Raw genomic sequence first — 11,550 nt, 5'->3', positions numbered from 1 at the left:
TGAAGCGAAATTTTTCGAGAGTTTCCCTCCACCTGGTGGCTCTTATAGAATTCAGAGATTCTAGAAGTTGTTTACCTACGTCTGAGTCTCTGGTTTGCTCATATTGATCGTGCATGTCTTTACATCCTTCAGTCCAGCATGGAATGTAAGATTTGGTTAGGCCGCGTAGAATGTGTTTTTAGCACATCTAATTATAAGCTTGAAACATTTTTAGTAGTTTTCTACCTTAGGCTCAATATGTCTGATATCGTTCTCCAATTGGGCTTGATAGGTATCCCACTTTGCCTTACGAAAGTTCCGTCTAGGCAGAGGAATTGAGTTTATAATTTGAATAGTAATGCCTATAGATGTTATTATTGGCCTATGGTGCGACTTTGGGAAATTATCAAGAACTTCTCTGATAACATGGTTATGGCAGTCGTCTTTGGTGTATATAAATGGTAGATCTGGGTTGTAGCCTTTTTCTATCTAGCGGAAAAAAATTAAGCTTCTGTTTTGCATCGTGTAAAAGTCTAAGATGCATGAGCTCCGCCCATTAAATCATTTGTTCGCCTTGAAGGTTGCATTTGTTATAACCCCATGCAGTGTGATGACTATTGAAGTCTTCTTTACAATATATTGATGGATGCGGGAATGAAGAAAGCACTTCTGATGGCCATATTGCTTTCGGTGGTTTGTATACATTACATGTTGTGATTTTGTATATTACGGTTGCCAGTATGAAAATTTCTTGGGATAAGTAAGAGTATATGGTGTTAGAGTATATGTGTAGAGAAATGTAAAGAAATAGAAAGACTACAAGCCAAGCATGACAATTTTAATGTACACAAAAAGGTAAAAGAAATAACGGGTACTTTTAAAAAGAGAACACAAATGAAACTCATAGACACCAATGGAAAATTAATCATTGACACCCAAGAGATGAAGGACAAATGGAGAATATATTTGGAGACACTTTTTCAAGATCAAAGAACGGATTATAGGCATCCATTTTCAGAGAGGATGACGGGCCCGGACATACTTAAATCCGAGGTAGAAGAAGCAATAAAACGGATGAAAAGCAGAAAAGCTGTAGGGCCTGATAATATCGAAGCTGAATTTTTAAAACTCTTGGAGGCTGAAGGAATAAATTGGATCACGGCTGTCTTCAATAAAATATACAATACAGGAATCATCCCTGATAAATGGCTAGAATCAGAATTCATAGCGATACCTAAAAAACAGGGGGCTAAAAAGTGCGAAGAATATCGAACAATCAGCCTAATGAGCCACATGTTGAAACTGTTTCTTAGAGTCATCCATGGAAGAATTTATAAGAAGTGCGAGGAACAAATATCAGACAGACAGTTCGGCTTCATTAACGCAGTGGGTACCAGAGAGGCACTTTTCGGAGTACAGGTACTGATTCAAAGATGCAGGGACGTTAACTGCGACGTATACGCGTGCTTGATCGACTATGAAAAGGCATTTGACAGAGTTCAACATCAAAAGATGATAAACATTTTAAAAGAAGCAGACCTGGATGACAAAGACCTCAGAATAATTTCAGAACTATACTGGAATCAGACCGCATACATGAAAATTAACGGAGAAGAAACAGATCACATAAAAATACTACGCGGAGTTAGACAGGGATGTATTCTATCGCCGTTGATATTTAATATGTACTCAGAAAAAATTTTTAACGAGGCTCTTTACGGAATAGACGAAGGCATCCTTCTAAATGGTGAAAGAGTAAACAATGTTAGATATGCCGACGACACCATGGTGATAGCAGATAGTTTAGAGGGACTTCAGAGGCTAATGGACAGAATAAACGAGTACAGTCAACAGTACGGACTAAACATTAATACCCACAAAACCAAACAAATGATTGTCAGCAAGGATAATATAAATGGGGCTCATCTATACATTAATGGGACGCAGATAGAGCGAGTAAAACAGTATTGCTACCTGGGAATTATTATAAACGAACAGTGGAGCAATGTACAGGAAATAAAGTGCCGCATAGGAAAGGCAAGAACGGTCTTTAACAAAATGAGCGCCATCTTCAAAAGTCACAACATATCCCTGGATACAAAAATGAGACATTTGAGATGCTATGTTTTCTCTGTGTTGTTGTACGGGGCGGAGGCATGGACGCTTACAGACACCACTATTAAAAAACTTGAAGCATTTGAGATGTGGCTTTATAGAAGAATGCTGAGAATATCATGGACAGCAAGGATCACGAACAACGAAGTTCTAGAAAAAATGAAGAAGGAACCAGAGATTTTGTTTGCGATCAAACGCATAAAATTGCAATATCTGGGACACGTTATGAGAAATCAGCACCGTTACTCCCTGCTGCAGTCTATATTGCAAGGTAAAGTCAAAGGTAAGCGAGGACCCGGTAGAAGGAGAATATCATGGCTGCGGAATTTAAGAACATGGTTTAAGAAATCCTCAACGGAGCTGTTTCGAGCCGCAGCGAGCAAGGTCATGATTGCCAATATGATTTCCAACATCCGAAACGGATAGGAACCAGAAGAAGAAGAAGATATGGTGTTAAAATTTTTTATGTCTGTTCTACAGTAGGTAGCAATCCATATTGTGGGTGATAGAGTGAGGCTACTAATCTATATCCTGGAATTTGACCTCGGTTGTTCAGTTGAAAGTCGTTAGCAGTCTGTGTTTCCTGAACTGTAGCTATGTCAATGTTGCTTTATTTGGCATATTCGGATTGTTGTTGCAATTGTTAAATGGTTCTGAGAAGAAGCGTTTTTTCTTTGTTGCATGGTTGCTTGCAGTGTGTTCGCCAGGAGATCTGGAAGACGTTCTGGCGGTTCGATGATGCTGCTAATAATTTAATTTACCAGAGGCAGCTTTTCTGATTTGACAGGAGATGAACGGGACGCCGTCGTATCTCGTGGTTGAAAAACCTCCGACAATGGTTTGGGATGACCTCCGCAGAGCAATCAACAAAATCATGATAGCCTTGATGATCGCCAACATCCGGACCGGATAAGGCACTGAAGAAGAAGAAGAAGAAGCTTTTCTGATCCGTCCATGTTTGCACCAATTAGGAGAGTGACTCTCTATTTGCTTAGTTTTTCTCAGTGACATTTTTCGTTTTTAAATGCCAGTGTTTTGTCAGGAGTGCATTTAAAAATATATCCGTTTCGTCATTTATCTACGAGGCGTGTTTTTTAAGTAAGTACCGTTTTGGAATTAAAAAAAGACGTGCAAAGATATGGCAATAATTTTATTTTTACATGAAAGCCTGTACCTTAATCTTATTTTCTACATAATTTCCGTTAATATTGAGGCACTTGTCATAACGTGGCACCAGTTTTTGAATACCCTCCTGATAAAATTCTGACTTGTTAACCACTGCATCACAAATGTTTTGACTTCGTTATCGTCTTGAAGACGCTGACCGCCCAGGTGTTTCTTCAAGTGCTGGAACAAATGGTAGTCGCTGGGCGCCAGATCAGGGCTGTATGGAGGATGATCTAGAGTTTCCCATTTAAATGATTTGATGAGATCTTTGGTCTGATTAGCCACATGTGGACGGGCATTGTCATGCAGCAAAACGATACCTTTACTCAACTTGCCACGTCTTTTGTTCTGGATTGCACGACGCAGATTTTTCAATGTCTCACAATAAGACGCTGCATTGATTGTCTCATTACGAGGCAGAAACTCCACTAGCAATACTCCTTTTCTGTCCCAAAAAACTGTGCACATGATTTTCCGGGCAGAAATTGTTTGCTTAAACTTCACTCTTTTGGGTGATGATGAATGGCGCCATTCCATGGATTGTTGTTTCGATTCTGGTGTGACGTAGGCCACCCACGTTTCGTCACTAGTAACAATTTGGTCTAAAAAATCTTCACCTTCACTGTGGTACCGCTCAAGAAAAGTCAATGCACTGCCTAAACGTTGGGTTTTGTGCAAATCAGTCAACATTTTTGGAACCCAACGTGAACACAATTTCCGGTAATTCAAGTTTTCGGTAACAATGCGATACAAAACACTACGAGAATACTGAGGAAAGCAGTCGGACAATGATGAAATTGTAAAGCGTCTGTTTTCTCTCACCTTTTCGTCCACTTTCTGCACCAAATTTTCATTAACGACCGAAGGACGCCCACTCCGTTCTTCATCATGCACATTTGTGCGGCCATCTTTAAATGCTCTCACCCATTTCCTTACCATTCCATCACTCATAATGTTTTGTCCGGTTTTACGCTTTTAGCACTAAGAAATCGTATAACAGCCCGTACTTCACAATCAGCGTGACTCACGATTGTTGGTGGCATCTTAAACACTGGAGTAAACAAGTATACAATGAAGAATCAGACTGTAATGGCGTCAGTGCGTAGACAAGAGATGTAGGTAACCAGCGCGGAACGCCGACCGTAGCGCTGCGGCGGCGGAATCGCAAAACGGTACTTTCTTAAAAAACATGCCTCGTATATCCTGAATAATCTCTTCCAATTTTTTTCCCATTCTTGCTGATTAACGGCCCACTTTCTCCATAAATGGATTTGAATGAAATTTTGTTGCGTTCTTTGAAGCCGTCTAACCATCCTGTACTCACCTTAAAATTGTTTTTCCTCATTTCAATAGCAAATTGTTCACCTTTGCTTCTTATAAGGGGACCACTCACGCGGATCATATCACTGGCTTGTCTAAACCATTTTAAAACACAACTGTCTAAATTTGTATTATGTGGCTCCCTTAACCTTTTTCGTTTTTTACCATACTCACTTTCAGCCTTGAAAATTGTTTATTTATTCTTCAAGTAGGTGGATAATGCGTTAGGAGGAATTCCAAAGTCTTTGGCAATCTCACACACTGTATATATGATGGGTTCAATTAATTTGTTTGTGTGAAACTTCCTCTTTTGTATTTGGCGTATAGTTGTGTCGAATACTAATCCTTAGTTTTACTCATAATAACTCATAATCTGAAACATAGTCGGCTCTTGTTGTCCTTACATCTTTTAATGAAGTTATTCCATTTTTTTTTCAATTTAAATGATATTCTTGGAATACAGGACAAATCTCTACAGGAATTAGATTTGACAACTTTGTAGTTAAGAATAACAACCCACAAAGAAATGAAAGGAATTTTTGGTTTATTAGGAATAAATAAATAAACAAAACTATGTCCAATGACTTCTGAAATATTAAAACAAACATTTCAGAAAACCTTTGGTGCTCGTTAAAAAAGTTTACTTTGTAGTTATGTATTTTACGGAAAATATTTTAGTTCCACACAAAAATTTTGAAGTTAATTGTATAAAAATAGGACATTATTTACTCCTATGAACTAAATGGTAAAATCTATAAAAACATTTAAGAACTAATACATTTAATGACATAAAGAATGGATTTACGAGTAAGCACTTAAAACTTTCCAAGCAGTAGAAGTATGTTGCTTTTAGAGTCAATACTGAATTAAACTAAATCGGTTCACTATTCCACACTAATTTACTCATTCTTTGACTATTTAAATTAGAATACACCGGTTCTAAAACTTGTGTTACTTCTCTGCGCACACTATTTTTCTAAAAACATATCTTCAGCAAATGGTATAGCACCCTTTAGTATAACTCAGTTTTTGTTGCCAAATGAAAGATTGTACTACCACTGCACTTGACCCTACTCTTGAATATCGGGGTGGAAAACTATTTTAACCCCAGAATAAAAAAATATATTATAAATTAATATATGGTAATTGGTATCTGACTTTATATTTTATTATACACCAACAAATATATATATATATATATATATATATATATATATATATATATATATATATATATATATATATATATATATACGGATACGGAAAATTTTTTCCTTAGTATTATAAAATTGGCGAGAGATACTCACAGAGATACTAGCATTATGTTTCCAGAGATCAAAATGAAATTTCCTCCCAGTATCCCGATTGAAACCGACTTATAATAACCCTATATTGTTTTAAATATGTTTCTCTCGGTACTAACGATCACTTACAAACCATCAAAATACTGGTAGAAAAAACCACAGAATACAACGTACCTCTACATATGGCATTTATTGACTTTCACAAGGCTTTCGATAGTATTGAAACTTGGTCCTTTTTGTCAGCCCTGAGGGATGCTCGAATAGACTCACGGTACACTACACTTATTAAAAATATTTATGAACAGGCCACATTCCACATCAAAATCAATGAAGACGAAAAAACTGAAAAAATGCGTCTTGGTAAAGGTATTAGACAAGGTGATACTATTTCACCAAAGATTTTTACCTTAGCATTGGAAAATGTATTCAAACAGCTCGACTGGGAGCAAAAAGGTCTAAACATTGATGGTGTACGTTTGAATCGTTTGAGGTTTGCGGACGACATAGTATTATTTAGTACAGATATCAAGGAACTGAAGCAAATGCTCAAAGAATTAAATCAGCAGTCAAATAAAATAGGTCTTAAAATGAACCTTCAGAAAACAAAAGTAATGAGTAATTTACAAACTAATATTGTTATTGATAACGTCAGTCTTGAAAATGTAGATCACTATAATATATATCTTGGACATACCATTAAAATCGGCAAAGAAAACCAAATAGCCGAAATAAAAAGACGCATACGTCTTGGGTAGCTTTCGGCAAGTTCCGCAAGTATCTTGAAGAATAAAGATATACCAATGTATCTAAAACGTAGAGTTTATGACAAATGTATCTTGCCTGTATCTACAAATGGATTGGAGACCATGGCATTTACAAAAAAAAACCTTAGAGCAGCTCAGTACAACCCAAAGAGCGATGGAGAGGGCCATGCTAGGGATTAGTTTGAGAGACAGGATTCGAAATATCGACATTCGTGAAAGAACAAAGATTACTGATGTCGCAGAACGTCTAGCAAGGCTCAAGTGGCAATGGATCGGACATGTTGCCCGAGATAATCGTCAAAAATGGACACAGAGATTAACAAACTAAAGACCAAGAGAGAACAGGCGAGGAGTAGGCAGACCACAGAAGAGGTGGACAGACGATATCAAACAAGTGGCGGGCAAGAAGTGGATGAGAATTGCCAAGAGTAGAAATCAATGGAAGTAAATGGAAGAGGCCTATATCCAGCAGTGGACGAATACAGGCTGAAGCAGAAGAAGAAGATGTTTCTCTCTATTTCTATCGTTGAAAGTGCATACCCACGTTAAATTCTTTCCGATGCTGTCATCATCATCATCATCATCATCATCATCATCATCATCATCATCATCATCATCATCATAATCATCATCATCATCATTCTCAGCATATTCTACCGATTATGGTGCAGCCTCTCTTACATAGTCATTCTTCATTTCTGCCCACGATTGTCCAATATTCGCTTTTCTATGCCATGTTGTACCGGCTTGTTTCCTTATGTCATAGTCCCATCTTAAATTTGGTCGTCTTCTTGGTCTCTTGACGCCTCTTGGATACCACAGTGTAATTCTAGTGGACCATCTATTGTCAGTCCCACCCACTGCCATTTTAAAGATTAAATTCAGTGGATTACATCAGTGACCTTGGTTTTCTGTCTGATTCATTCTATTCTTTTTCGATCTCTCTTTGTTACACCTAGCATGCATCGCTATATTGACCTTTGAGTGACTTTGAGTTTCGTTATTATCTCTTTCTTTAGTGTCTAAGTTTCGCAGCCGTACGCCATGATTGGTAGTATACACTGATCGAATGCTTTTATCTTAAGGTGGAGTGGCAACCTGGATTTGCATATAACTTCATTTTTACCAAAAGATGTCCAAGCTAGTTTCATTTTTCTGTTGATTTCTGGAAGTAAGGGGCCAGATTAATGTATTAATTGTCCCAGGTAGCTATACATACTCATCTACTGCCTCAAGTGCAGTGTTGTTTATTATTACATCTTGAAGATTCACTAGCTCATTGTACATGGTTTTTGTTTTTGTCAAGTTAATTTTTTGGCCAACTTCATTGCTAGCTGCTTTTAGGTCGCTTATCAGTTCTTGTAGTTCTGCAGGATTTTTAGCAATTAGAACGATATCGTCTGCAAATCTTAGATGGCTAAGGTATTCCCCATCAATGAATAGGCCTTTTTTGTACCAGTTCATTTTGCTGAATATATTTTTTAGAGTTGCAGTGAAGGGATTTGGTGAAATTGCACCTCCTTGTCTAACGCTTATGGTAGTGGGAAAGTTTGGAGCATTTTCATAAATTTTTACTTTAGCTTTTGGTTTATTTGTATATATTTGCATGTCTCTATGTACAGTCCGTCAATTCCTTGATTGGTCAAAGCTTCGAATACTGCCATGGGATATATATAGAATCGAAAGCCTACTCGAAATCTATGAAGGTTAATGCTAGCGGTATTTTATATGCTTTAGTTCTACTCATTAGTTCTCGACGCGTATGGATACGATCCAGGGTACTGAATCCACTTTTGAAGCCAGCTTGCTCTCTTGACTATGCAGCATCTAATGCATTTGTTAATCTGTTATTAATGATGTTTGTGAATATCTTGTATATTATTGGTAGTAGGCTTATAGGTCTGTAGTTTTGGTATCCTGTTTACTAACTTTCTTATGAATGAAAATTATGTTTGTTGTATTCCAGTGGTCTGGTATGCATCTTGATCTTAGGCAGTTCGTAAATATGCCTGCTAAGATTTTCAAGGTTTTTTTGCCAGCGTGTTCCACTGCGAGCCAGCGCCAGCAATTGCCAGCATGTTCCACAGCGAGTTCCACTGTTACGCCGTTTATTCCAGCTGCTTTAGCGCTTTTCATTTGTCTAATTGTCGATTCTACTTTTTCTGGAAGGACTTCTGGTACATCTTCTTGGTTACTGATTACTTCTTCAAGTATTTCAGGGGCTTTGTATATAGTTCTATGTTATGTATATTTTCATATTTTCTTATGTCTTAATTAATACTTTTGCATTCTCTGTACGCTGCTACTTACTTTCATTTTCCTTCTTTGTTTTAGCATTATTTTGGTTTTATTAGACAGTTTTCTATGTTCGTTTGTTGTTGCTGGCCTCAGATTTCTTTGGCACTATACTTAAGGATAATTTTAATTGAAAGCTGTCGACGTGGTCGTGTAATCTTTCATTAATTTTCCTTTGATAGTGATCTGACTTTTCTTTTAGATTGTTAATATTTATATCAGTTATTGTTAATTTTGTGATTAATTTTATCTTTCTAGTTTTACATCTAGAATAATTTTTGCTCTGATTAGTCTATGGCCACTACCTGTTTGAAATTTATTTATGGTGCCATATGGTGCTACCCAACTCTATTTTCAGTTCGATTTTTCTTAAAGAATGTATTTGCAATATGCATGTTTGGTAGTGTGCAATCTGAACCAGTCTTTCCTCCCCTTCCATTTCTCTCACCGACTCTATACTTTTTCATGACTTGTTCCTTACCGTTTCTCTTTTCTACTTTGACATTAAAGTCACCAATTAAATACTTGAAGTGACTTTTATTGTTATTTAATGCTTCAGTTATGTTACTGTAGAGTTCCTCTATTTCTTCGTCAGTGTGAGTAATCGTTGGGGCGAATATTTGTTTAATTTGTATACATGTATCTCTTTGATAGTTGTAAGGTTAACTAGCTACTCTATCCGAGATACTAGTTATTTCTATTACTCTTCGTTTCCATTTTTTGTTGATGTAGAATCCATGTTCCTGTTCGGTCCGTGATGTTCTTCGTCATCATGATACTTCAAAACAAAGATAAATCAAGTTAAGTAATTTTCTGACTTTAGTATTATTTAGCACCTTGTACACAATCTGCATTACATGAAGCAACGAGTTCCTCGTTTCGTTTTTTTTTTTTTTTTGTTTAGAATTCAATGCAGAAACTGATAAGGTACGTGGAGAATTTTATCTGGTATATCTTGGAAGTTGCTTACTTATCAGACCATAGGTATCATATATTTTCTCTTAGTGTCTCTTACACCCTCGAAGATCAAGAATATGCCCCTAGAAAGCTGATCAACTTTGCCAGAAGTATTAGCATTCTAAAATCCAATTGGATTACGATTACATACAAAAGATCTGTTTAGTTGAGATGTGTAGAGAGGCTAAATAGCCTACACTAACTTACATAATCTACAATCTACAATTTAGTTTGTATCCTTTGATTAGAAGGTACACGAACAATATACAAAATGGAAGACAATTAAAAAATAGAAGGAGGAAGATGTGCTAGTTAATACATTTAAATTACCGAACTCATTCAACAATAGGGTCAAACATCTTAAACATATATTACACATTTTTCTACAGTACTTATATTAAATTAAATATTTTTAAATATTTCGAGAACATACGATAAAAGCTTTGGTACAGAGTAGATATACGGCATATAATACATACGCCAAACCGAAGACACTTACAAACATATAATATACACTAATATGTATATACATCACATATAATTCAGCAGATAAATATATTGAAGGAAATACATTCACACATTGATCTACAGTAACAAAGTAAGAAAATGGAAAATTAACAACAGTTGTTTGAAAAATATGTACATTAAAATATAGTAAATATATTTGTAATACTATTTTTTTCCTAAACCAGAAAAAGTTTTATTAGAATGTAATATGGGTATTGTGTTGCTAAACTATATATAGATCGAATGCACAAACCAAAGTATTTAATATATAAGGGAGATCCATGTACCTTGGGGCATCTTGTACCTAGGGACAGCGATAGATTTACTTTAAATTTGGCGCTATAATTGTCACAAGCGAACCTCCTGGTCTTTTGTGTCCAACTGTCCAACATCTCGATCGTACCCGAAAAAGTCGGCCATTTTGAATATTCAAGTCAATGTTTGGTTTGCGCATTGGCAAAAATTCGCTACTGTTTACTTTCTTTATCTATTTTCATCAGTGTTTTGAGTGCAACATTTCGAGGTAAGAGGTTTTATATTATGCATACTTACTTGCCAGCTAATGTGTATTTACTTATTTTGTTGTTTTTTGATGGATTTCAAAGGTACAAAAATAATTTTGTACCTTGGGAAACTCATATTTTTGTACCTTGTGACTGTCCCAAGGTACAAGCTATTATTATCGGTGGAAAGTTCACTTTAATGCGACTATTATTATTTTTGTGTTTTAGATGTCACGAAATAGGGAACAAAGTAACAAGATGGTCAATTCGAAAGACAGCTGAAGAATTTAATATTTCAAAATCTCTGATAAATCTATGTCAAGAAAATCAACAAAGAAAGCGAGAATACAACAGTCGTGTGCAGTCCCAATAATGCTGTGAAAAGGGTGTTTACTGATGAGGAAAGGAGTTAGTTCAATACTGTTTGAAATCATCCAAACTTCACAATGACATTTGCAAAGACGAGTTTATGAAGTTGGAGTATAAATATGCAGTTATTTTGTAAAAGGCCTACCCAAGTTCTTGGGACACAAATAAAGCAGTTGGAAATACGTTTTATGACTGTTTTATCAAACGAAACCAGAATCTAAGTCTGCGAAAACCAGAAGTCACAGCTTAGCTCGTGCTACAACTTTTAAC

Source organism: Diabrotica undecimpunctata, chromosome 10 (assembly GCF_040954645.1).
Source record: "Diabrotica undecimpunctata isolate CICGRU chromosome 10, icDiaUnde3, whole genome shotgun sequence".
Lineage (NCBI taxonomy): Eukaryota > Metazoa > Arthropoda > Insecta > Coleoptera > Chrysomelidae > Diabrotica > Diabrotica undecimpunctata.
The sequence above is the reverse complement of the archived record's forward strand: the minus strand, read 5'-3'. Positions refer to the sequence as shown.